Source organism: Ursus arctos, unplaced genomic scaffold (genome assembly GCF_023065955.2).
Source record: "Ursus arctos isolate Adak ecotype North America unplaced genomic scaffold, UrsArc2.0 scaffold_21, whole genome shotgun sequence".
Classification (NCBI taxonomy): Eukaryota; Metazoa; Chordata; class Mammalia; order Carnivora; family Ursidae; genus Ursus; species Ursus arctos.
Genome location: NW_026622886.1, coordinates 40,092,424 through 40,120,401, shown reverse-complemented (window position 1 = coordinate 40,120,401; position 27,978 = coordinate 40,092,424). Strand labels below are relative to the sequence as shown.

General features: G+C 35.9%; 1 protein-coding gene across 3 annotated transcripts in view; it reads left to right on the top strand.

Moving 5' to 3' along the window:
* RAP1B (RAP1B, member of RAS oncogene family) overlaps positions 1 to 27,978 on the top strand; it is a 44,135-nt gene that overhangs the window by 6,476 nt on the left and 9,681 nt on the right. Inside the window, exon 1 of one of the 3 annotated variants that reach the window (XM_048217808.2) lies at positions 22 to 9,168. The exons of the other annotated variants lie outside the window; for them this stretch is intronic. The gene's annotated coding sequence lies outside the window, so the exon portion shown is untranslated. Of the gene's footprint in view, positions 1 to 21; positions 9,169 to 27,978 lie in introns of those variants that run through there. 3 annotated transcript variants of the gene reach the window in all.

Genomic DNA, 27,978 nt, shown 5'->3' with positions numbered 1-27,978 from the left:
TTTTTTTTTTACCAAATCTTGACTCCTGTACATACTATTTCAATATAGTATGACAAAATGGAAAATATGCTTCAAACACTATTTTGCTGCCGTATTGAAGGTGAAATGGTTGTCTATGGGAAAAGCATTTGTGTAGTTACTGGAGTTGCAAGCTGAACTAGCCACTTTCTTCATGAATACTTTTTTTACTTTAAGGAATGCCTGAAGGGGCGCCTGGGTGGCGCAGTCCTTAAGCGTCTGCCTTCGGCCCAGGGCGTGATCCCAGAGTTCTGGGATCGAGTCCCACATCAGGCTCCTCTGCTAGGAGCCTGCTTCTTTCTCTCCTACTCCCCCTGCTTGTGTTTCCTCTCTCCCTGGCTGTCTCTGTCAAATAAATAAATAAAATCTTTAAAAAAAAAAAAAAAAAAAAGGAATGCCTGAAAACTATTCAGAGTTATTCAGACTTGGGTATTAGGCTGACATTTTCTTGAAAATAAACAAAATGAGCCTGTTGCTTTAAGGAAAAGATCAACACTATTTATGGTCAGTGACAAAGTTCTAGTTTTTAAGTGAAAATTAGAATCTTGGAAAATTTGTATCAGGCACTGTGCTCTTGACAGCTTCCCAATATTTAGAAAATTTTTCTGATGATATTGGTGATAATGAGCATAGTTTTTTAAAAATAATATAGTGTCAGTATTTGAAGATCTGCATAACTCTTTGTACAAGTATTTTCCAAGTGACCAATGCATGACGTTACAAAATCATGCATGCGTAAGAAATCCTTCCTAAGTTCTAGCTAGACCTATGGATGTTAATGTTAAAGCAGACCTTAAGTTTATTGGTAAGGTTTTCCATTCCAGTATATTGCAACCAAATGTCAAGTTTTGGTATAGTATCAAAGGAGAATATTTACATTTATCTGAAAAGGCTACTAAAATAGCCCCAGCTGTGTGCTTATAATTCACTTTTTTGTATGTTCATTTTTCCATGCTTTGCTCTCAATGTATAATGTCTTTGATTTATTTAGTTCATATTTTTGTTGGAGGGGAAGATAAGAATAGGAACCAGAGTACATGTGAAACAGTATTTTCATGCACTTCATCTTGAAATCTCTTATTAATATATAGTCATTTTAGGTTGACCTTTTTTTTTTTAAGATGTATTTATTTTAGAGAGTGTGTGCACGAGCCTGAGTGGGAGGGGCAGAGGGAGAAGGAAAGAGAATCTCAAGCAGACAAGATGGTGAGCGTGGAGCCCTGCACAGGGCTCAGTTTCACGACTGGGAGATCACAACCTGAGCCGAAACCAGGAGTCGGAGGCCGAACCATCTGGACCACCCAGGCACCGGCTAGATTGACGTTAATAGTCTTCTCCTTGAGCAATCCATTCACCTGTTGATCACTGTAATAAATTAAGTGACTGTTATTTTTTAAGTCTATTTCTTGGTTTTAATACTTGTACCCCTGATAACTCATGCACATTGATTGCATTGTGCTCAAATTTTGACATAACCTAAAAAAAGTTTTTAATAGTTGACCTTCATGAGTTTAGGATATTTAGTAGCTTTCCTGTAGTAAAGCTATGGACTTTTTCAAACCATTTCAAGTTTAATAATGTCTCTTTGACCTGAGTATTTACTGTGTTGTCTACCTTTTGCAGATATTTTTAAAACAAATTATAATGTTCTTACCTTTTGGGACAAAGTGGTTTCTTGTTCATGCTTGTTTGAGAACAATCGTAGCAATCCTTGTTAACTATTTTTATAAATCTTTTGTCACAGGACAGTTACAAATTTTAAAGGATTTTTAGGCTAACCATTCAGTTCAAGTAGTAAGTTTCAGATTATGAGAGAAGATAGGTCAGTTGTAGATTATGCCGTACTTAGTTTCTTGGAAATTTAGTGCCAGTTATTCCCCTAGAGATAATAAAATGAGTGTGTTTTGTGAAGAAAAAGTAGTGAGTCTGTGTTCTACTGGTTGAAAAAACAGCATTGACGGAAGAGGCAGAGACCTGGAGTGGAGTGGTTTAGAGAAATAAGTGTAAAAATGCTAACTTTGGGGTAGCTTTGAGGAATAAGCATTATGGAACCTCTTGCCTACATGAGCTAATCCCACAGTGAGAGAGGGAGTGTAATAGGAAGCTTTAGTTCTCTCTATATTAAACAATTACCTGGTCAGCTGTTCAGGCTGTTCTGAATTAGGGAACATACTGAGATCATATTTTATGTTCAGGACATCCAAATTGGTCACAAGGTTGCCACTGGCTATTGTTTATTCAGTTTTAGTTGCTAACTGAAAAAATTGTATGTGATTTCCTCTATTTTAGATTTTTTACATTTAAGCTTTCATTTCTTTTCTTCCAAGACTCCTGTCACCTTACTTCATCATCCTTCAACAAAGAGAGGACAGGATGTGCAAGCTTTTAAGGACAGAGGAACATTTGTAACATTTTTCTATTTACATGAAAGTGATAATAGTGATAATGGGCGGTGGAGAGGTGGAAGGGCAGGAAGTAGAGCAGAAAAGAATGAGGATGATGATTAAGAGATTCTCTTTCTAATGAGCAAAGCTACTGTTACTGCACTCACTTTAGAGTTCAGGTTAACAGGAATGATAAACACTTGGAAAAGCATTTGTGATGCTTTAGTGATAGATAATCTTGTCTCCCGAGAAATGGTCCTGGGTAGAAGATAAATTGGTATTATCTATCGAGATTTTGGGGTTAAAGTTTCATTACTAAGCAGTGTAAGTTGAGAGTATGTTTACTTTTACTCCCCAACAGACCCTTACGTACTTTTCTCTGAACCTCCAGTGCTTAAATTGGACACTTTTCTCATAAGTTTTAGCTGATTCCTTTGAGCGTGAGGGGTAAATTTGAGAAATGATGTGCTAGTTTTCAGTAGTTGCTAGACCTCTGATTCCACCCTATTAAGTAGCATGGCTTAGTGACAATAACTTTGAATTGGGTTTCCCAGAATTCAATTCTCTTTCTGGCATTGGCTGTAAAACCTCAAACAAGTTAATGTGTCCGTCTCTCTCTCTCTCTCTTTCTCTCTCTCTTCTCAACTTATCTTTACATAAGCCAGTTTGATTAAATGGCTGTTTAGGTCTTTTTGAGCTCAAAAAGCCTGGGTTTCTGTGATATTACTCTTGTTTAAGCCATCATCTCTTGTTTGGGCTCCTATAGGACTTTCCTAACTCGTTTCCATTCTTGTCGTCCTCTACCTCAGTCTCCACCTAGATTTTAAAAATCATCTTTTAAAAGTGTAAATCAGCTCATAGATTACGCTCCAGTCCAAGCTCCCCTCCCACCCACCCCAGTGGCTTAAAATAGAAGCCAGGTCCAGTTCTTGCTTGCCTCACAACTTTATCTCCTCTCCATTGTTCACTAAGCTCTACCCATATTGACTTCTTTCTGATCTTGACCAAAAAAGTGCTTTACCATCTTTTTTTTTTTTTTTTTTAAGATTTTATTTGGTAGAGAGTGCACCAGCAAGGTGAGGAGCAGAGGGAGAAGCAGACTCCCTGCTGAGCAGGGAGCCTGATGTGGGGCTGGTCCCACAACCCCAGGATCAGGACCTGAGCTGAAGGCAGACACTTAACCAATTGAGCCACTCAGGTGCCTCCCTCTACCATCTTTTGAGATTTGGTGTTTACAACTACTCACTAGCATGATCTTTCCCCAGCTGTCTGCAGTTCTGCCTATGTATCATTAGATCTCAGCTCAGATGTACATTTACAGGGAAGTTTCTCCTGATCACCTTACATGAAGGAGCATGCCCTTTATTATCTTCATAGCTCTTATCACACTCAGTAATTAAATTTATCCATTTATTCTCTCTTGCCCTGTAAACTAGTTGTTTCAAGAGGGCAGGAATACAGTGTCACTTTGCCACCACAGTCTCAAATGGTTAGCCTGTTACCTGGCACATAGTGCCCAACAATTTTTATTTTAATGAAAAGAATACATAAGGTGTTCGATGATTTCTTTGTCAGTTCCCATCGTAGGCTACTTAACACTAATTTTTTAAAGTGTTATATCTGTTTCCAACTATAATGCCTCATTATTTAGGGCTTCTGTCTCTGGAGGACTCATTCATCTGACTCCATGTTTTTGAGAGCTAATTGTTTTCAGTTACTGTATGTTAGGATTAAATTGAGTAATTATGCACAAAAGGTTTTTAGCAAAGTTAATATGGAATTTAAATAGCAATTCAAATAATCATAATTGATACCCAAATGAGTGATATAGATGAGTGCTTACAGAGCTAAAGGAATAGTGAAAAGTCTTAGGCTCTAGTAGTCAAAGAAGTTATAAATGAGGTGGGATCTGTACATGTTATCAAGAGTATGTAAGTTTTAGACTAACAGTGAATCAGGGTGGGCAACAATACAGAAATTAGAAAATGCAAAGTATGTTCGAAGGAGTACTTTGCTATGGTAGATGTTTATGAATGGATTATAGGTCCTCTTAAATTTCTTGGTCTCGAGTACTTTGGAATTCAGAATTTTGTGGAAAGATGTGTTTTGAATTTTAGTGAGAGTAATCAGTATTTCTAAAGTGAAGCACCAATAGTCACACTAAATGGGATGAATAAAAACTATAAATAGCCTCATGGTAGTGCTTAAGTGAAGTTTTGCTGTGTAAAAAATATATCTACTATGAGAAATGGATCTGAAATTGTTGGAAAGACTTTACTCTTTGTTACTTTGTGTCTTTGGGGAGGACATCAGGGTCTGAAAATGTTACTTTGAAGCAATTAGCTTAGAAACAGTCTCTGCCAAGGAATTGTTTTTGACACAGATTCAGGATGGAGTGCACTGCTTAGGCTGATGAGTCTATAAGGGTATGGGAAAACCACCCAATTCCTAAGAGTCCAGTTAAATGTTTGGAAATAGTGAAGATTCATCTGTGTGTATTGGTGCCTGGAACATAATAAATGGTTTTTTTTAAATCTTTAATAATTGAGAGTTCATATTTTAGCTACAATTTCTTAATAGATTTTTTAAGTCTTTTAAGATATCATGAAGTTTGTCTCCCAGTTCATAAGGTTTCTAGGAATTATATAATACATTTCATTGTTAAGTTAGAGTACAATAGATTAGAATAGGAATATTATAGGACGAACATAATCTCTGAAAATTCTTGATGGAATCACTTATTTTTGACATGGAAGGAAGTAAATATCTGAAGATGCTTCTTTGAAACTCAGGATTGATTATAGAAAGTGCCTGCCCACTTTTTGTGGTTTCCCAGTATGCTCTCCTTATTCCAACAGCCTAGTTAACACCCAAACTTTGGTTCTCATTGCTTTTATTCATTCATTTGGTAAATACTAATTTCCAAGAATGCAAACATGTATACGTTATTTTTTGGATACTAACTTTTATTTTATAGAATTGCCAAGACAGGCAAGTTCTGAAATGACTTTTTTTTTTTTTTAAAAGTACTTACTGACCTACTAATTATGCAAGTTAAGTGGAGTAATGTATGAGAAAGCCAAATACAAGCATTATTGGGGCTTCGAAGTGTGGCATGCATTTTATTTTTCTGAATGGCCTTTATTTTATTCGATCACTGAGGAAGAACTTAAATTAGTCAAAAATAACTTCATAAGACAGTTGTATAAGCCAATATCAGCTTTAAGCAGCTATCATAAACTGCTGCTTAGATTGAGATACTAAAATTACCAGAGAAAATTATGGGAAGTACCTCTGCTTCCACTGTTTTTTTTGTTAGTTGGTTAATTTTTCTTCTCTGAACTTTTGGCAGGTTTACTAGGGAATTTTCCATTAGGAATGTCCTGGCCTTGAAATTTCATTTAGAATGTAATTTAGTCATGCAAATTATGAACCCACAATCTAAATCATGGCATTCTTATTATGGTTTCAAATGCATTTGGGGGCAATCATATTAAGCTTTGTCATTTAATCCTAGTTAGGAGGTTAACAGTAAAATGAAATAAAATATTTTTTGCAGCCATTTATTCCTTCGTTCATGGAAGACACTAATTCTGTTTATTTCTGAATTCAGTCATGTTGAAACAGATTGTAAAATTATGTTTTAAAGAATGCCCCCCCACCCTTGTGGATGGTAGCGTTTTGTAAAATCTGAGTATTTATATTAAAAGAAATATTTGTGGTGTTCTTCCACTTGTGAAAACAGGTGTGGTTTATTCTGGAATCTTTACCCATAAATTCTAATTTACCTGCTACTACTAAAGTGCCTCACTTCTGATTTCTTTTACTTTTGCCCTAACAAGTCATAAACTGTACTTAGTATGATATTTGCTTGAAATATATAAAAGCAGGTATTTTCCCTAACAGGGATATTTCTGGTTAATGTAGTGCAACCAGTTCAAAAAACATTGAGCACCTTTGGCGTTAATGTTAAATTCTGGAATGACAAATCAGCAAACTTAGAGAAGATACGGCTTCAGCTTGGAAAAATAACATGGTTAACTTTCTTGCTCCAACAACGGCCATCCCTTTGAAGTAGTTGTGTCTCTTTCTGTGACTTGCGGAAGACATTAAGAGCAGGTTATTTAAATTACTGAAGAATCTGATTTTTGCAGACCTGAGGAACAACAGAGACTCTTTTTTCTTTACCAAATTGCGGGACAGTTATTTGGGGGCAGAATGATGAATATAATGGTTCCTGGTGAACCCTGACCTTTCTTTGCTAGGGATATAAGTCTTAGGGTCTTTAGGAGGAACAGGGAGGTGTTGTCAGAGTGTTCCAGAGGTACTTTTAAAAACAATGCATACACACACAGACATATATAATCTCTACTATGATGAGTGATGTTACTGATGACCACTGCTGTGATACCACTTAGCTGTCGTAGGCTTCTGGGTCTTGTGATTTAAATTTGATCTGACTTTGAGACCTTCCTTCCCACCATTCCCAGCAGTGATTTTGTCACCTCTTAAGATATCCCATGCGTGGCTGCTTACTTCCTATCATGCTAGGGTGTGGCCCATATGGGGCAGACTGTAACAGAGATATAATATCTGTCTCAAAGTGTCTTATATAGATGTAGGAATGAGTGTGTTCACGTTTATCTTTAGAGAGACTTAACCGGTGTCTGAAAAGACACAGATCTAAATGACAATTGGTTAATAACCTTGCTTTGCAGAAAACAAAAATGCCAGGTACTAGCTCTCCCAGCCTCCCTTGCAGCTAGGGTGCAAGTACTTGAAGTGGGTCCAGCAAACAAAGGAATTTTGTAAAATCTAAAGGGAAACTTTGCAGAGCTCCAGTAGCATGAATCCTTTAATGTGAAACTGTTTATTAACTACTTCCAAAATCAAAGGGGGCTAATTTAATAGATTTGGCTTCTAATGTAAAAGTACTTTACCCAACATGCTCTTCTTTACAGTTTTATCTATAAAGCTTGATAGAGTTTTAGGGCATATTGGGGACTTAACCTTCTTGCCGTAGGTTCCCCCTGATAACACTGTTTAATCATCCTAAGGAATCATTTTAAACAACTGCATCTGTTAACCAAGTGAATAATGAATGAATATGGAGTGAATGAATGAATATTGTAAAAATGAGCAACATCAACTGTGCTGTTTTTGGTAGATGGTCTTCAGCATTCAGGCAAACCATTCTCAGTGATTCCTTTCGGGTTGCAGGGTGGAGGGGGCCTTTGCATAATTATTTTGCAGCTAATCATCTTTGTAAAACTGTCAGACAACACTGCTAGTTACTTAAGATCAACGTATTCTACAACAGAAGTTTTTGAATGTTTTTAGAGTTACAACCCTGTTTTTTCCTTCCCCTGAACCACAGTAGTCATTGATAATGGAGAACTATACTCTTTCCCTTTGGGACTAGAGTTGGTCTCAGAATCATTCTCAACACTGCACTCTAGGTAGCCATTTATATTTTGCATTGGTGTTTGAGCTGAAACCCATTTGCCACCTGTGAATAAATAGACAAGACTCATCCTTATTTCTTCCCTATAGGGTAGGGATCAGCAAACTTTTTCTGTAAAGAGCCAAATAATAAATTTTTAGCCTTTGAGGACCATACAGTCTCTGTCACAACCATTCATCTCTACCAGAGCAACCATAAACAATATGCAGTTGCATGGCAGTGTTCCAACAAAACTTTAATTACAAACAAAACAAAACAGGCAGTTAATGGGATTTGGCCTGAGGTCTGGAGTTTGCCAGCCCCTCGTCTACAGCAAGAAACTGGTTTTGATTCATTCAACAAATAATTTGCCTTCTATATTACAACTATTTTAAGTGCTGGTTATGCAGCAATTAACTTTATACTTATATCCCTTGCCATGAAATATTTCAGGTTTTTTTTTTTAAGAGAAAGAGAGCGGGGTGGGGTTGGGGGTGGGGGAAGAGCCGCGGTGGCAAGGAAGAGGGAGAGAGAGAAGAGAAAATCTTAAGCAGGCTCTGTGCCCAGTGCAGAGCCTGATGTAGGGCTCGATCTCACAACGTTGAGATCATGAGTTTGAGCCAAAATCAAGAGTTAGATGTTTAACCGAGCCACCCAGTCTCCCTGAGATAATTTAAGTCTTAACTGAGTATTTTTTATGCATGTGGACAGATCCAAATCAGTTTTTTGAGGAAGAGTATGGCCTGCCCCATAAATCTGCCTCATTTGTCAATGTCAGTGAGATCTTAGGCAAATACACTAAGTGGTGCCGTGTTGTGTGGTAGTGATATTAACTAAAAGTAATCTCAGTATGCTTTGGATATCACATGGTGTGACAGCAAAGTTAATATTCTGTCGTGAAAAATAGACAGCCTTGATGTGTGCATCTGATATCTGCACTGTCTGCCCATGGTAGGTATGCAGTATTCATACAGTCTTAGAAAAGAAAGCTAAAATTACTGATTGTCTTAGCTATCTTTTGTCAGTCTCTTGAAGTTTCTTCCTCTATGCAGTATTTTGTTTCTGACCTTTTAATTTTAGTTTTTATCATCTCATTATAGGTTTTTAACCTGGTGTGCTTTTTTGAAGATTTATTTATTTATTTATTTTAGGGGGTGCAGAGGAGGAGAGAGAATCTTAAGCAGGCCCCCCGCTGAGTGAGTGCAGAGCCTGCTACAGGGCTCAGCCTTAGAACCTCACCCAAAGGTCATGACCTGAGCTGAAATCAAGAGTCAGTCACTTAATTGAGCCACCCAGGTGCCCCCAAACTGATGCATTTTAAAAGTAAGCCATATATTAATTATATTTTAATAAAATGCTTAACATTTCTAGATGTATTGTCCAGGCTTCTGTTAGAACTATTTTTATTCATTTAAAAAGTACCTTTAGTTTTCTCAATATTGGTATGTTTCTCTTCAAAACATCCAGTACTGTTGCTTATAAAATGAGACCAGGTTCTTGACAGTACTCAGAGGTCTATGTTATGTTGACTGTAGACTCTCTTGCTGTTTTTGCTTTCCTATTTGTACACTGAGATCCACTCAGACTGTGCTTTCTATGGTAGTCTAATCATATTCCTACATTTTGCTGCCTTCTGTGCTTTTGCTTTCACTTTTTTCTCTCGTATGTTCTTTCCTGTTGAAATGCTGTGCCTTTTGTTCATTTGCCACCTTCTTCATAAATTTGTTCCTGACCTCTCTTCATATTTTTATAATATTTTTGTGTTTCTCATATTTTCATATTTTTATCTCATCTTTCCAATAAAACTGTAAACTTCCTGAAAGCAAGGATGTTTCGTTCCTCTTTGTAAATCTTCGTAGTGACTTGCAATTAAGGCATATTCAACTACTAATTAGATGAAAGGTACTCCTGATGAAGCAAGGGACAGTGCTTCTTCATGAGAAATGTCCTGAGACTTTATCCAAACGAAAAAACTCGTGTCAAGATGTACTGTAAATTGTAAATGCTATGCAAATATTGTCTGTTACCATAAACACTCAATTTGGCTCTTACGCTAAGTGCCGCACAGTTTGGTTTTTAATTTCCATATTTTATTTCAGACAAGAGTATGATTCTGTTATGGCAAAAGACAAGATATGTAGTACCCCAAAATGTTTACAAGATGTTTTTTAAGCCTTCGCAGTTTCATAACTTTAAGATCATGAAACATAAGAGGAAGGAAATTCCTATTAAGATGATGAGCAACCATCTTGATTTGCTCAGGACTGAGGATTTCCTGAGACATAAGACTTAAAGTGCTAAAACCAGGACTCTTGGTTACCCTGACTCCACTTTATGATGCAGCCATCTCCTTTGCACATCACAGTCTTGGCACAGTTTTAAGAAGTGTAATAAATGCCTGGTAAGTGGGTGATTGGTTTGGTGGGAGCACTTGGGCTTTTATTTATTAAGTTTCTGACTATTAGGACATTTTCTGATGTTCAAATGAAAACACAAAAGTGCATTTGATTAATTGGTCGGCTTAGGAATATATTTGTTATGACATATCATTGGTGACCTTATCAGAAGGTGGTGCTACTCAACTTTTTAATTTAAAATTACATAATCTGTCAGATGATTAGTACTTTATTTAAATGTACCTTATTAGATAAAGCAAAGTCTGAGGTGGCCTGAAATTTTCCTTAGTTCCCTTTACAGTGGTTTAATCTTTACTCATAGATTTGCATTGCAGAGACCATGTTTCTAAAGAAATGTCTAGGATAGTTTGTGTCTAGTCACACCTTAGCTGGAATTAGCTTTTGTTTGTGCTCATGTATATAAATCAGAGAAGTCCATGGCTGAGAACTCTCTAATAGCAGGTGTATAACTTGAAGTTACTAAAAAATCCTTTTAAATTTTATCAGCAGTTAAGCCATAGTGGGTTAACTATTCTGTTACATACAGTATGCCTGGTGGTATTGTTGGGAAAAGAGCCATTAAAAATATTGGTATTTTATACCAAAAAGGACAGTAATGACCCAGTTCTTTCCTTCTTCCCACCCCTCCTAGTTTTGTTTTGTTTTGTTTTGAGTTGCCCCCCATTTTGTAATGAGTAAATTTTAACTGTACCTCTTGGGGCTATGTGGAATAATAATAGCATCCTTAATTTGATTAATCTTTGGCTAAAATAGGCTCTTCTGGAATGATTTGCTTGGTTGTTATCCTCTTGTTATTTTTCTTGTTTTAACAATGTGAATAGAATTCTTTGATGTTATTTTAGCTTTTTAGGGTTCTTTTTGCCAGCTTATATCTTGGGCCACATTGTTGTAGAAAAATTACTTGTGCCTTTAAAGCAAATGTATCCAACATTATATTCCTGTATAGAAATGTAAAGATCAGATTTGGGTTACGAAAAGACTTGAGAAAGCAAGAACATGGAAAAATTTAGGTCGAAGTTGAAAAAGAATGGCGTTCTTTTCACACAAAAGGAGGGAATCTGTACTTCGCTTATAGTAGTTCTAGTTGATTTTTAGTAGATATATTTTCTTTTAGACTAGATCTTAAGGAAAAAGTGTGAAGTAAACACTGGCAGTGGTGTCACCATAGCAGTAGTTATTTGTTTATTCCTAAAGAAATGAGAAAATAAGATATAAGATAGTTCCTGGCCTGTTTACAAAAGGCTTCTGATAAAGAGGAAAAGGGAGCAAGTCTAAGGACACTGTGTGGCACTTTGTGGGCCAATGATTTTTATATGTTATGTTTTATTGTACCACACAAGTTAGTCACCAAGTATTTTGCCCTGAAATACTCATTAAGCCTAGAAAGGTTTTTGGTTTTGTACAGTGTTAATCTTTTCTGTTCATATTTCTCTTTCTCATAAGTTGGCAAAAGACTCCATCAAAGTTCATTTGATGAAGCCTTAACGACTAAAACTATAAACCTTAAAGTTGAGATTTGTAATCATCTAAATAAATTACATATTTCAAATTAATAAGCCAGGAATATTGAGTGGAACAGATTACACATGGTACATTCATAATCTTGCTAAACAAATCAGTGTTCTGTTTTATGCCTGAAGCCTTTTGAATACAGGTAGTGAGCATCTTTTTTCTAATCTCTTTAAGAATAAGAGATGCTACTACCATGTCCATGCTATTGTCAGTTTTTACTCTGATGTCTTTAAGACCTATTGCAAAAGATAAAAGGTACTTCTTGAACCAACTCTGTTCCTCGTAAGCTCCCAGTCTCATTCAGTGCCTTCAGTATCCATGTTTGATCATGCTGCATCCTATTTTTCTTTCTTACCCATCTAGTCAGTCACCATGTTCTCTTGATTCCTTTTGTGATTGCCCTGACCTAACCTAGGTCGCCATCTCTCACCTGTGGTAAACCTCTTACCGAATTCCCAGAATTCAGAAAATGGATACTTAGTTTCTGTGATCTTTCTAAAACACAGATATGTTCATGTCATTTCCCAACTTGCAAATTCTTTGTCTTTCATTTTCTTGTAGAACACAGGTCAAACTCTTAAGCTAAGAGGATCACCTGCCTCTCTGATCTACTCCCCCCTCCATCCCCATGCACTCCTAATCCTTTTCCCCCAGAATGCCCTCATTTTCCAGTGAACTCCTGTACTTCTTTAAAATAGCCGCTGGTCTGGTTTAAATATCCATTTAGTGAAGCCTTGCTTGACATATCCTTCTAGGCAGAGAATTCTGTTATGTGTACACATAGCACTTCGTTCTGTAGACCCTGCTTTACTGTGAGGTAACACAGTACAAACACTACATTGTAATGTTACAAACTAACAGATTTTCTGGGGTAGAAAGGCCACTAAAATACAGTTGTCATATTGGTTTTTTTCTCAAATTTCTAACATGCCCTACCTCTTTGTCTTCACAGTTAAAACTAAAATGTCTCTAATCTGGTCATTGAAATTCAAATGTATGACAAATTAATGTTTTCCTTCATATTTGCCTCCTATATCCCACCGCCCTTTTCCTCGTTGGGAAATAATGAGGGGCCCTTATAAGGCAGCGAAGTGGAGAGAGTGGAGTCGATTGCAGAGATGCCAAGCTGGAATGGATCAGACTTGGAATGGAGAAGATAGAAGTGTCAGTGACAGGTCCCTCAGGTGTACAGGTTCCTGTATGTACTGTGTTTTTGAGGTACTGTAGGAGCTTCAAGTTGAGCACTGTAAATAGGTAGATGGGACTTTTAAAATAGCAAGTAACACTGCTTAGTATGTGTTACACATTTTGTTAAGCATTTTGCGTGGGATAAGTTATTTTATTTGAATCCTAAAAACTTTAAGTAGATAACTTACTCCCATTTTCAGATGAGGAAATGGGACACAGAGAGGTTAAGTAGCATGACCAGAGTTACTTAGCTAATAATTAGAACTGGCATTCTAGGAGATCACGTTAAAGCCTGTGCTCTTAACTCTTACATTTTCCCGTGTTATCATTTTTTCAGTTTAAAATTTAGTTAAATAAGGCATGTCTCGGTGGGTGGGTGGGTGTCAGATTCTAAGACATATAACAAATAGTAAAGTTAATCTCCATACTCACCTAAATTATGTTTGGAAGACACAGCAGATCTTTGAGTCACTATGTACACCTATAGAATTACTGCTAGATCTGACAAGAAGGAAAAAAAAAAAAACCTGACAGGTTAATTCTTAGGTCATGTCCAAAGAACTCTTGGGAGCAGGGGAGAGTTCTACATAAATCTGACCTATTTAGAGGGATATGGTAGAAACTAGTAGGTCATTTTGAGCCCACATTATTTTTTCTTGCTTATTTTTGAAACGTGTTGAACTTTCCTTTTTTTGTCACTTACTTACCAGCTCATCTCTTGATTCCACTGAGAAATCTAAGAAACAGTTCTTCTGCATTTGTCATATTACTGATAAATTGTTGTACTGTAATTTCTCAGAGACATGATCAAGTACTAAACTGAAAGGTAATAACTCCAGTAATAAAACTAGAAAACATGACCTTAACTTGCATGTCATACTATATGTTGGAATAAGCTTTATTTACTGGCAATATTAATCCATGAAAAGGTCAATGGAAGAATTTTTTCCTACTTGAGGTATTATAAATACAGTCAGAGTAGAGAAAATGCTATGAACAGTTTGATAGTCCACAAATTCTACACTTGACTAGATTTAGAAATCTAGTTCACAGAGACCTTTCTCAGCAGAATGTAAGATTGGAAGCATTTCTCGTTTGTCCTCATTATGAGAGACACAGACAACTCAAAAAGTAAATATGATACGTAATGTTCATTTTAACAGCTTTTTGTTTATTTTGTAGTACATTGTTAATTTTTAAGAGAGTATGAGAAATAGTGTTTGGACCTCCAAATACAATTTTTTAAATCTGATCAGAAGTTTTGAATTCTATCATTGTGTCCAACAGATTAGTACCAGATTCTCCTGACATTTTAATTAGTTAATTTTATTTAGGAGGGTAAGGAGAACACAGTAATCCTCTTCAGCTGCTAAAATACTGCTTTGGGAGTTGGAGGCGGAAAGGAGAAGTCGAATACCATCTCTTCCAGAAAGTGTTCAGTGGGAGAAGTAATGTCACTTGACTTCAGGAACCAGTAGTTAAGTTTTTTACTTAATCCTTTATTTATAATTTAAGATAGCAGAATTTCAAAAATGAATGGTTGGGGGTGGGTGTCGTAGCAAAATAACTTGAGGATAGAATTGCATGAGTTACCATAGTTTTGGAAAATTTCTGATTCGACTATAGCTATTTGGAGACCCTGTGACATATTTTAATGGAAAGGAATTATGCTTTTTGACTATCACTTACCACTTTTCAAGGATTTGATTCTTACAATGTTTTTACATTTACTAATGAGATTGATTAAAATAATAAATCAGATTATGAGGTTGAGAGCAGGTGTCTCTGGAACCCAAAAGTTGCTGTTTTTAATACTTTTCCTGCTTCAGAGCATTTTCTTTTCTACTGGAATTGCATTCCTACAAGGCAAGTGTAAGAACTGATTTTTTTTTTTCAAGATTTGTATAGTTCATTTTCAACTGGGATTCTTGACAACTGTCAGTAATTGATGTGAACTCAAATGGCAATTTACATACAAAAGGTAACTTGTTTATGGTCTTTTAAAGATCTGAATAGTTCTTTCCTTTGCTAGAATTGAATTATTAATCTTTAGTCATTCCTTGATTCAACATACATTTCTAGACCAAATTGGGGACAAATTAAGGGGCTACTGTGCATCTAGTTGATGATAGTAATGACTAACACTTAAAACTTTTATAGACAATATACATTCTTTCTTAATCTGTCCACTAAGTCTGTGAAATTGGTGTTTGCATTGTGTATATTTTCAAGCTGAGAATTAAGTGACTACCCGTGGGTAAATTATATAGGTAGTCAATTCTAGGGTTCCCTTATTTGCAGATTCCATGTTTTACCACCCTGGGCAAGAGAGGACCTTGTGTCCATACCCTAATCTTAAGTTTGTTCAAAAGAAGACCTTAATTGCACAAAGCATGTTGGATTAACATGCCAGAACTAAGAAGAAAATATGGAAAGCCTTTGCATCTTGCCTTGGTTGAATGCCCATTAGGATCCATGGATTTTCCCAGTTGAGAGCAGCTTATGAATGTGTAAGTTGTCCTGTATTGTGTTCAACCCCTTTATTTTAGTTTTATCTGTATTATATTTGAAAGATAATTCTAAAATGTCTAATGAAACTACCATTATGAGTTAGGAAAAGAAGATTTAAATTATTGTTAAATGTTAGTACCAACATAGAATTATATCTTTTTTTTACAATAATTAAGAAGAGTGAATATCACATTAAGATATTTTTAAAAGTTCTGTCGATATATAATTCTTCAAAACCCTGGTATATGTAACAATGCATTTTGGAATTGAAAGGGACCTTAGAGATCATTTAATCCAGAAGTAGAAAACTAGTGACTCAGAGTCCAGATCTCCATACCTTAAATAGATTTTATTGGTTTTCACAACATTCACATTTTTTAGAATTTGAATGACTTTAGCTGTATAAGCATTCATTCCCCTTGGCCACAGTTCACACCATTCCTTAATATTAACAACTTCCAGCTTCAGACATTTACATGCCTACCTGGCTGATCTAAGGCAACTCTGTGTTCAGTACTTGCCCCTTCCCTGTTCCCTCATTTTCCAAACAAGGAAACAAAATTGAGAATAAAGTAGTTTATCTCAAATTTTTTAATAGAGCCAAGCTTCTCAAATCTCAAGATAATGTTCCTTTCTACAATTTGTTGTCTCACCTTAGAAAACAATACAAGATAGTATATAATCAAGTGCTGAAGTATTTGGTGTGGGTTGTCAGAGGAACTGTCATTGTGGGCTGAGACAGTTCAAGAATACTTCAGAAATCTTTGACACTACCCTCCTAAGAATTGCATTCTAAGTATTTGCTAGTCAGGAACATTCTATCCTGATCTGTGTAGTATTCTTGCTACATTAACACTGGAGGGGGCGGTGCGGGAGAGAGGATCATGAATGTGTCCCCATATAGAGCTGGCAAAGGAAGTCACTGAGGGGCATTTTGTACGTATTGAATAATTCTACCTTATAAGACCATCTACATTTAGATTGCTCCAGAAATCCCATTTTTGCCCGTTAGCAGAGGAAGAAGGGGCATTGTAGCCATGAGCTCTCCAGTGGATTCTAGACAGAGCTCTGTGACTTTCCCAAATCCAAATTTAACTTTAGCTACAAATTAATTGGCATATTACCCTACCAGAGATGTTGATTTGAAAATAATAAACAGAAAAAGCCACATGGTAGAAACTTTTGTTGAAAACACAAAATCAGTCTATTGAAAGGGCTCTTTGGGTACTGAGCTATACAGTTGATTTCTGAACAGCATGGGGATTAAGGGTGTTGACTCCTGCACAGTCAAATCCACATATAACTTTTTACTCCCCCAAAACTTTACTAATAGCTTACTGTTGGCTGGAAGCCTTACTGATAACATAAACAGTTGATTAACACATACTTTATATGTCATATATATTGTGTATTGTATTATTAGAACAAAATAAGCTGGAGGAAAATGTTTTTAGAAAATCATAAGAGAAAAATACATTTACAGTACTGTACTGTATTTTTAAAAATCTGCATATAAGTGGACCCATGTGGCTCAAACCTCTGTTGTTCAAGGGTTACCTGTATGGTGCCTTCACCTTAACAGAAGTCCTTTATCACCATATGGTGTAAGAAGATCCCTCCATTCCCACACTATCCCCTTACCTTACTTTATTTCTTTTCTCCATAGTGCGTATATCACTTCTAACGTGTTTTATATTGATTATATTTGTGTCTCCCCAGACTCCATTATAAATTCTGAGGACAGAGTCTTTTGTTCACTGCTTCATTCCCTTTGGGTAGAGCAGTACCTGACATGTTGTAGGCATTCATTATATATTGATGTTGAATACTAAATGTTATGGTAATCTTGGTATAAGCTATAATTTTAGATTTTCTTTTTTAATCTTCAGGTACTAGCACAACCCAAACCAGAGTAGGTCTTCAGTAAATGTTAACACCAAGTAAAAGCTAAGGGTTGTTTTTTTAATTCCAGTATAGTTAACAGTGTTAAATTAGTTTCAGGTATACAATATAGTGATTCAGCAGTTCGTTTTTTTTTTTTTTTTTTTTTAAGATTTTATTTATTTATTTGACAGAGAGAGAGACAGCCAGCTAGAGAGGGAACACAAGCAGGGGGAGTGGGAGAGGAAGAAGCAGTCTTCCAGCGGAGGAGCCTGATGCGGGGATCGATCCCAGAACTCCGGGAGCACGCCCTGAGCCGAAGGCAGACGCTTAACAACTGAGCCACCCAGGCGCCCCTCAGCAGTTCTATATATTAGTTAGTGCTCATCAAGATAAGTGTACTCTTAATCTCCTTCACAAAAAATGCGGAAGCATTAATTTGAAGGGACGTATGCACTCCTGTGTTTACTGCAGCATTATTTACAATAGCTGAACTATAGAAGCAGCCCAAGTGTCCCCCTCCCATCGATAGATGAATGGTTGTTAAAAACTATAACTATATATATAGTTAAAAAAAATATATATATATATAACTACATGCATATATGAGGGTTTTTTTAAATATATATCATTTTTTAATGCTTTTTTTAATTTCCCCAGTGATTTTTAGAATTACTCTTATGGTTCATAATTAGGGTCAGTAGTATTTGAAGTTGGGTCTGTCTTAGGTCTTATTAATAAAAAAATATGTGTAATATAGAGTGGTAGATAATCAAGTCACTTACTTTTTGATACGTATTTTTATATAGTGAATACATTTAGACTAAAATTTTACCAAATTTTTATTTTCTCTGACTCGTAAATCTCTTCAGAATTTTCTCAGAATCATTATAGTGTCCTTTTTTGTTTTGTATTTTTGTGAAAATTCCAGTCCATTTAATTGACGAAGTATTATCTTGGATATATTTACTGAACTTCAGGTAGACTGTGATTGCATCTGTTTCCTCAACTGTCCTTTCAAGCAATTATGAAGCAGCCCATGGAACCTGACTTGGGAAGGAGCCCTAGGCGGTTTTGTTTTCTTGTGCTTCTATGTCTTTGCTATGATTTTCTTTGAGACTAGAAATAAATAACTTCTTAAATTGACTGAGAAAAAAAATGCAAGCAAAACTAGGTTGTAGAGTAAATGGAGGAAGTTGTAGAAGGTAATAAAAAAATAACCTTTTAAATTACTGAATAGGTACCCAAGTGTTTTGGAAGAAATACAGCAAAGTCTAAGACCTATCAGTTATTTTCATTTATCGGGAGTTGGTTGTAAGTCATATAAATTTTAGGAGCTCTATATAAGTAATTAAAATTAGGAATCTTTACATGTAAATATGTAATCCCCAAAGTTACCCCCCCAATTTTTAATGAAACTTTTAAGCCCTCCAAGTATTTTTTATTCAGCTTATTTATTAAACCAATTTAATTGGTTTTCTTCATCTGTAATCTTAGATTGTTGGAGAAGTAATGTGAATCATGCTTCATATTTATGATTGTGTAAGTGCCTGCTTGTTGTAGAAGTTATACTTTCTTGCTAATGAAGAAGTGTAAGTGAGAAGTGGCATTATTGGTAACACCACTAAACTCATTTTGCATATATACTATTCTTACCTGTTTACCTGAAGAAAATGAGGATCTGAGAGTCCCTCAATAATTAATGACTTATAATAGGCGACTTAATAGATTAAAGCTTTGTTCAAATGCAGATTAATTTAGGCATGTTATTTTTAATTAGCAATTCTTAACTTTGCTTTTAACTTCCAGAGTACACCTAATTTTTACAAATAAATGACATTATTTCAAGGAATACCACAAAAAAAGAACATATGTAAACCAACCAAATCCCATCACCTGTATTAGAAATTCAAACTAGAATGTTTCACAGTTGACCAATAGCACCATCATTTTTGGCAGTGTTTAACCAAGACACTCCCATTGCTGGTGACATTTTCATTTAACGTTTTCTCATGGTGTTGCCCTTAACTTTCTGAAGGTTGTTAAAATTTCTTAAATTCATAGATTTTTTTTTAGTTGATAATGAAATGGTTTTAATTCTACTTCCCATTTCTTCCAAGTAGCAGTAACTTACACCTAGTTATCAGAACTCTTAGTAATTTCTAAATCAAGTACCCTCATTTTACTTTGTACCTTTTTTGTGTCTTAATCTTTATTTTCTCCTGAAGTGCAAGAAGATAAACCAGCAAGCTTTTCAGAATACAGTCCTTTGATTGTGGCACACCAGTTAAAGTACTTAGAACTTAATTCCTTTGCCACCCTACTTATCTTTTCTTTCTAGATAGACTTATTAGCATGCTAATTAATATAAAGATAAATTCTGCTTTGACAATAGAGAGGAACGTGTTTAAAATTCCAGTATTTACATTGTTAGAGTAAATATTGTCAGTATTTATGTTGGTAATTCTTCTGTTAGGCGCTTAAAACAATATGTTTAATTTTGTAATTTTCAGTAAATACTTCTTAGCCCTTTTCAAGAACAAGCATACTAGTTATTAAGGTTTAAAAATAGGATTAAAAGAATTTTAATTCTTCTTTTAAGCTTGCCTGTTTTCTTTAAACATGCACTGTCACCAACAGTATATTATTTATCTGAAAGATATTTCCCTCTGCCAGCATCAATATTATAATTACTATTCATTGTGAGTTGAATGACTGGCTAAACTTGGTATTTTTGAGTTTCTAGTGACCACTTTTTAAAAATGCCAATGATTATCAACATTCTTAAATGATAATAACATAGGGTAATTAATTACAAGACAACTCCACAACTCCTCTTTTACTTTGTCTTTAATTTTCATTTGTATATTTTGTAAATTGTTTATTAGTAATAAAACGCTCAGAAAAAAATTTAAAAGTAGAAGAAAAATGATCCCCCACATTATCACATATCTGTTTTACACATTCAAGGTAATTAAAATTCATTTTATATTACAATCTCAGGATTTTTCTCACTGTTCCTAAAGTATACTGAGGTTCTCCCTAGGCTGTCAAAATTACAGTCTGCAAAACTTGAGGTACAGAAAAGTTCATAGACTTGTGTAATTAATATTAAGGATCAGAGATAAAACCAATATTATAGGATTTTTTGTGTAGTAATCTTTTTTTAAAGACTTACAAGAGGATTATTTCCAGTCTCTCTCCCTGAACTACATCTTTAAATGATTCAGAATACTGACTTGTACTTACTAGCTTTTTGCTTTTGTATCGACATGGGAGGTTGTAACACATTTCAGTTGCAGAGATGTTAAAATGTATTTTTTTTTTAAGATTTTATTTATTTGACACAGAGCACAGGTGCACAATCTGGGGACGCGCAGAGGGAGAGGGAGGAGCAGGTTCCCCACTGAGCAGGGAGCCTGACGCAGGGCTTGATCCCAGGACCCTGAGATCATGACCCGAGCCGAAGGCAGACGCCTGACCGACTGAGCCACTCAGGCACCCCTAAACTGTATTTTTTTAAGTGCCTCTTCGATTTAGTAGAATATGGTCATAAGCCTTAATCTACAGCTAAAGAATTGTAATATAGTTTAGTTGATCTTAACATATTCCAAACTTGTTGTAGTGACAGGAGGACTAAATATGGTTGGAAAATAGTTTTAGCCTATACATTGTATCTCTTTGGGTACCTAGAAGAAACTTTCTCAGACAAAAGCTGGACTGCAGTCCCCGACTTGTATTGATACATGTTTTATTGAGTTAGTAGGTAAAAGGGTAGAGCAGTGCTTCTAAGTTGCGGCAACTTGAGCAGTAGCTCAGACCACTGCCTATTATTATTAAAAAACTGTCTTTTGATTGTTACTCTGTGCAAGGGACCAGTGACTCTTAAGGAAAATCACTACATTTCATTCCTGAATTTATTGAGCACGTACCGTGTGCTCCAGGCACTGTTTCAGGTTCTTGTGTGTCTCCCTCACAACTTTATCATGTAGATATTACTGTTTCCGTTTTTCCCTATAAAGAAAGTGAAGCTTTGAATGATTTCATGACTTGCCCAAGGTTATACAAAACTAGGATTTGACACTTAGCTGCTGTGAACCATTATGCTGTCCTGTCAAAATTGTCCCTCTTTGGGATTCTATGAAAGAGAACAGTTATTCTCAGTGTCTCAAACAATAGTTATAACAAATCTCTTTGAAATTCTGATGTAACTCTCCCCATCAAAATTGTGTGTAAAATTTTAGAAATTCAGATTCTCAAGCACTCATTCTCGGGCATTAAGTTAAGAGCACTTGAACAGGAAGGTCCTTCCCACAGCTCACAAGTACACAGGTGCCAGCACCTTTTCCCTCCTCCCCACCAAAAAGCTAATGACAGACATTGCTTATTGAACAGGGTTGTCTTTTCTGCTAAAACTAGATGCAACCACACAATCCATTTAAAAATAGAACTAATGCCCATTCTGTCAGTCACTGGCATTCACAATGAAATCCATTATTTCAATCTTAGAACCTGTAAACAATTTTTCAAAGCTGGTGTAGTAGAAAGCACCTATTTGGAAAGTTAATATTCAAATCTTGGCACCTATTTGAAAAGTAGAAAGCACCTATTTGAAAAGTTAATATTCAAATCTTGGCTGTCATACTGCTTTTTTTTCTTTTTAAGGAAAAAAAAACACCCCTAGCCTTGGTATTTATCAGGATTTGGATTAAAATATTTTAGTTGTTTAGTACATATAAGGAAATACTGGTAAAAATTGATGAGAGATAATGATTTTGCTCAGTTGCATTTCCTTACCTTTGCTTGTTACAAAGCTGCTTATTGGCAAGTTACATATGTTTTGTCACTATGTTTTTAGATTTGAAAGTTTATTAACAACTTTATCATATTTCTCTACTTGAAAATTTAAAATTTCAGTTCTAAATTTCCTGTGACCGTAGGGCTCTGTAATAAAAATTCTTGGTTGAATTACTAAAAACAAATAGACAAGCATAATTTTTTTTTACAGATTTATTTATTTTAGAGAGGTGGGGGGGGATAGACAGCGGAAGGGGGGGAGAGAGAATCCCAAGCAGATTCCCCACTGAGCACAGAGCTCAGTTTCAGGACCACCTCCCCCCCACCAACACACACACCCAGCCCTGAGATCATGATCTGAACTGAAATCAAGAGTCAGACGCTCAATCGACTAAGCCACCCAGGTGCCCCAATAAGTATTATTTATAATATCCACAAGCCAGAAATAATCCAGATGTTCATCACTTGATGAATGGGTAAAGAAAATGTCATGTATCCATACAATGGATATTTTTAAAAATTTTTTTATCATAACAAATAAAAGGAACAGTATGGAAGCAATAATGTAGATGAACCTGATTCTAATTCTAGCAACAGGTAATATTCACTATGGATAAATGAAGCAATTGGGGAAACAGGTCTCAACCATCTCATTAAGAAATGCAATTCCATAAATGTTTACTTTTCATAGTCAATATTTTTAAATGGCAGTTTTTATGTTAATTCAGTCAGCTGTGTATTGTTTTCGTTTTGGGGTTTTTATACAGTTGTGCATCATCACTACAACCAGTGTTAGTACACTTCCATCACCCAAAAAAATTCCCTTGTGACTCGGGGTAGTCAGTCCACTTCTACCTCCAGTGGAGAAAGGGCAGGAATTGTTGGGTGCTTAAGTTTTCCTTAGAGCAGCATTATGGGACAATTTGAATCCTTGTACTTCACTTCCTTAGTAAATATGGAACATTGATCCTTCCTGTAGCTCTTCTTGCGTTGTGTAAGTGTCCTTATCCGTAGATTCCCATTTCTTAGAAAACAAAGACGTTCTGGTTTAGTTTTTCTTCTTAGCTTTTTCATTTGTAAGGGTCTTTGAAAAATCTCATCTGTTGTATTCTAAGTCATTAATGTCTTATTTTAAGTTTCCCATTCAGGTCTGAGCCCGGTTAACAGAAAGAATGAACATGTCTTCCTTTACCTCAGCTATAGACTCTGCCACAGAATATATTTTACAGTTTCCTGACATTAATTCTTATTTTGTTTCATATCGTCGTTTTTATTTTGCTTACAGTTTTAAATCTTGACCAATCTACCTCTAAGAAAGACTTCTAAAATAGTGCATTTCCTAAATGAGTTCTTGTTCTCTCAAGGCCAGTTTTTAAAATATGCTGGGCTGTTTGAATCTGGTCTTTCCTGTTCTGCTTTTAACCATTTTCTTTATAAAGAGGAAATTAAGTAAGTAATGATTAAGCTGAAATTCTGAAACAAATTTCTGTCAGTCTCCCTGAGATTTAAGAAAATCCCTAACTGTAAATTCAACTAAATCTAGACTCATGTTTACACTCAATTTTTACAGTTCTGTCTTTTACTCCAGCAATTAAAGAGGCTAGTATAATTGTTCCTTTGCCGAGAAACCTTCAAGAAAAGTAGTTAATTTCAGAGGTAAGGGGAAGGAACAAAAGGAATAGGATTGTGTGGGTAGTATAAGAGACAGAATGATTCAAGAGAGTAGGCTTCCAAAGGTTTGAGCAGGGGGAAGTAAAGAAAGACTATCTTAGTCATTTTATTTTGAGGCCCCAGAATACCAATTAAAGAAGTTGACTATCGAATGTTATTTCGTCTCATAATTCTTTTCTGTAGTTACAGTTCCTCTTAAGGTATTAATTTTGACATTTCAAAAGTTGGTCATAAGTCCAGTTGTTAAGTCACACTTGTCAAAAATCAGTTTTTGTCATTTGCCAGTGTAAGTACAAAAGTCAAGATTATATTGGGAGTTTATTAAAAAAACATGGAAGTTCTTCCTAGAGAAGGTTGGTGGCTTTGACAAATAAAGCAGCCACTAGAGTCAAGAAAAAGCGTGTCAGGTTAATTAACTGGGAAGAGGCACATGGGAACTTTCTGGGTGATAGAAGTGTTTTAAATCTTAATGAGGGGTGAGGTGCCTGACTGGCGGAGGTGGCAGGACGTGCAACTCTTGATCTTGGAGTTGTGAGTTCAAGCCCTGTATTGGGTATAGAGATTACTTAAAAATAAAATCTTCGGGGGGGCCTGGGTGGTTCAGTCGTTGAGCGTCTGCCTTCGGCTCAGGTCATGATCCCAGAGTCCTGGGATCGAGCCCAGCATCAGGCTCCCTGCTCAGCGGGAAGCCTGCTTCTCCCTCTCCCACTCCTCCTGCTGGTGTTTCCCCTCTCGCTGTGTCTCTCTCTGTCAAATAAATAAATAAAATCTTAAAAAAAAAAAAAAAAGAATAAAATAAAAATCTTTCTAAAAAAAAATCTTAATGAGGGCTCCGTGATTGTGAAGGTATTAGCATAGGTCAGAATTCATTTTACTATAATATTTAAGATCTTCCTATTTCACTTGATATAAATTATTCCTAAATAAAAATGATTTAACAGTGCTTTAAAGAAAACTTTTTTTTTAACAAGCATGTCCTTACAAACAGATCCTCAGTTTCCCTGACCAAGCAGAGGTTAGGAAGGGCCCACATTATCAACAACTGCACAGTTACTGACCTTACAGTAAGCTGTCATGAAGTTTGTAAGTGACCCAAGGTGATATTTGAGCAGTCACTCACCTCTGCCTGAAGAGGTCACTGGTTTTACTCATCTTCAAGTTTTAGTGCCTGGAGCCAGCTTGAATTGGATTGGAGACTTGTGGGGGGCTATGCCTCCATTCATTCCAAATGGAGCACTCCCTTATTCAGTGAATGGAAACAAGACAGTCCAGGACAAAACAAAATACTTGACAGATTTTTGCACAAGTAGATCAACAAAAGCAAAGCAAATAGCTGAAGAATTAAACTAATGGCAAAAATATTTACCAAATAATACACTTCCAAGCCATATCCAAAAGGCTTAATTTCCTTCTACCAAGACCTACTTGGTACACATCCTAGGATAACAAAATAAATTTGGCAATGTGAGCTCTAGGAGCCAATTGAAGCTTCCATCATTGTTGAGACTGACTCATCTGATAGCAAATTCTCAGAACAAACAAATGAGACCCAAGCATCCCCTTCAGTACTTTTGTTTGTCTAGGGCATCATTTGGGATGATGCTAAGTGAGGGTCTTAGGTCAAAATATCAAAGAGTGAAAGGCACCATTCAGTATCTGAAACAAAAAAGCACAAAGCTGAAATTATTGATTACTTAAGGAAAAGATATCCTGGTCAGACACTGCCACCCACGAGACACCAGACTTCTAGTCTTACAGGGTTTGAAGGAATTTGCGAGTTCAAAGATAGACAAGTTAAGTGAATTAATGTCAACTGTAGAAACACTGTCATTCAAGCAAGGAGGTGGTTGTTGACTTTTTTTTTTAAATTTTTTTAGAGAAACAGTGACAAAGAAGTTATCAAAAATTGGCTCAGCCAGCCACATAAAAAATAAAAGAATGCAGGGAGATGAATCTAATTTTATTTGTGTTGAAGTATTTGGTTTACTGTTACTGAAGTATTTGGGATGTTTAGGAAATTCTTAACCCAAAGTTACCGTATATTCTCTAGTTGGGTTCAGAAACACAAACTTGAAGACATCTTTCATTAGAACCCTGAGTTTTTAAAAAATATTTCTCTGATCAATACAAATCTATGTGATTGGGTAATGTCTACACGGGACTGGTAACGGAATTGTCCCCTAAGTAATCCTCTTTTTAAATGATTTTTTACATTAAAAGAAATAAACGTGACTTCAGTTAAATTTTTACAAAGAGTGGTTTCTTTTTTTCTTTTTTTTCCTTTTTTTTTGGAGAGAGAGTACGGGGGTGCTGGGAAGAGGGACAGAGCAAAAGAGAGAATCTTAAGCAGGCTCCATGCCCAGCACAAAACCAGTGCAGGCCTCAAGTCTCACAACCCTGAGATCCTGACCTGAGGGGAAATCAAGGGTCATGTGCTTAACCAGCTGAGCTACCCAGGCGCCCCAAGAGTGATTTCTTTATCTGTCTCAAATTTGTATGCATACTACCGTGTGGAATTTTTTTAAAGCTAAAAGTTGATTCAACTTTTATTTCATATCCTCTTTCCTAAAATTATAATCTCGTAAGAACCATGCAGATCACAAAAATTAAGGAGACATATTCGAGAACTGGGGAGAAATCTGTAGAAATGATGGGTTCAGTAGAAATAAAACATAGGATAGTAAGTGGGGAGGTTAGCAACTAATTTGATTGGTTGATTTTTGGGGGGTGATTTTCCTCCCATTCAGGAGAAGAGAAAATATGTTAACTAGTCTACACATCTAAAGTCAGAAGTGGAGAAAGTTTTGAAAGGAAGCCATGGCAATAGACATGGTGTCCTAAAGAGAAATAAAGGACTGGCATAGAGAGGTAAAACAAGGGATATATTTTCTAAGACTGTGGGTTGGGAGGAAAAAATATATAAATATGTAATATAGTGCCTAAGGGAATCCATTCTTGATTGACTGGCTTTCATAAGTATGGGGCTATTGATAATGGCTAGTTTGCAGAAGCATATTCATTCATTGAAGCAAATGGCTATTGATTGATTAAATGCATTTAAACCAGTTCTAGTAGTCACTTATTACTAGGACCATAGAACTGTCATTTCTTCATTAAGATGTAGAACCCGTTCTGGTGGCCACTTCTTTCCCATGGCCACTGACCAATTATTTCTTTCTAGGACTGGAGGAGTTTTGTTATTATTTCCCTAGCCTGGAAACTTTTAGGATCTTCTTTCTCTCGTATACTGAAATTTTGTGATAATAAGCCTTGGTATGGGTTGTTTTCTTTTTGGTTTTGTTTTGATTTCCACTATTTCATCTTCCTGAACACCGTAGTTTTTCAGTCTGGGACTCATACTCTTCAGTTCTGCCTCTGATTCCTGACCATTTTCAGGCTCTTTGTATCTCCCCCCACTTCGGGAATAGATCCCTGGTCTGCTTTCTCTGCTAACTCATTTCCCATTCATGTATCCCAGGGGGTGGCAAATTTTTTCTGTAATTTCTGTAAATGCCAGATAGTAAATATTTTAGGCTTTGTGGACCAGATGGCCTATGTTGTAACTACTTAACTCTGCCATTACAGCAAGATAGCAACCACAGACAATACACAAATGAATGGACATGACTGTATTTCAATAAAACTTAATGTACAGAAACAGCTGATTAGCTGGATTTGTTTGCAGACCTTTCTTTCAGCCTGTTCATCTTTACTGGAATATTGCTCAGTGAGGATAGGAATTTTTTGTTGTTCATTGGACATATCCCTGTACTTAGTAGGCACTCAACTACTTGTGCAACTCAAGGTTACAGATGGTTCAGGAAAGGGAGATAAATAAACATGCCTGTTACTGCCATCTTGTAACCAGTAAAATACCCCTTCATGCTGTTTTTCAGCCCCCCCTTTTTTTAATTCATAGCACAAATGTTTTATTCTGTTTGATTTTAGGATAGGGCTGAAAGTCATGTCTGTAATTCTGTGGTTTCTTTCTACCTCTGATGTGGTATAAAGAGCCCTAGCAGTAGCATTCTTTACTAAGTGTCTTTATGGAATGTGTATATTAGTATGGTAAGAGTAATCATTTTTAAACTACTTGCTTGAATGTCTAATTTATATAAGAAGCACGTACATATGTAGATATTACCTAAGAATTCTT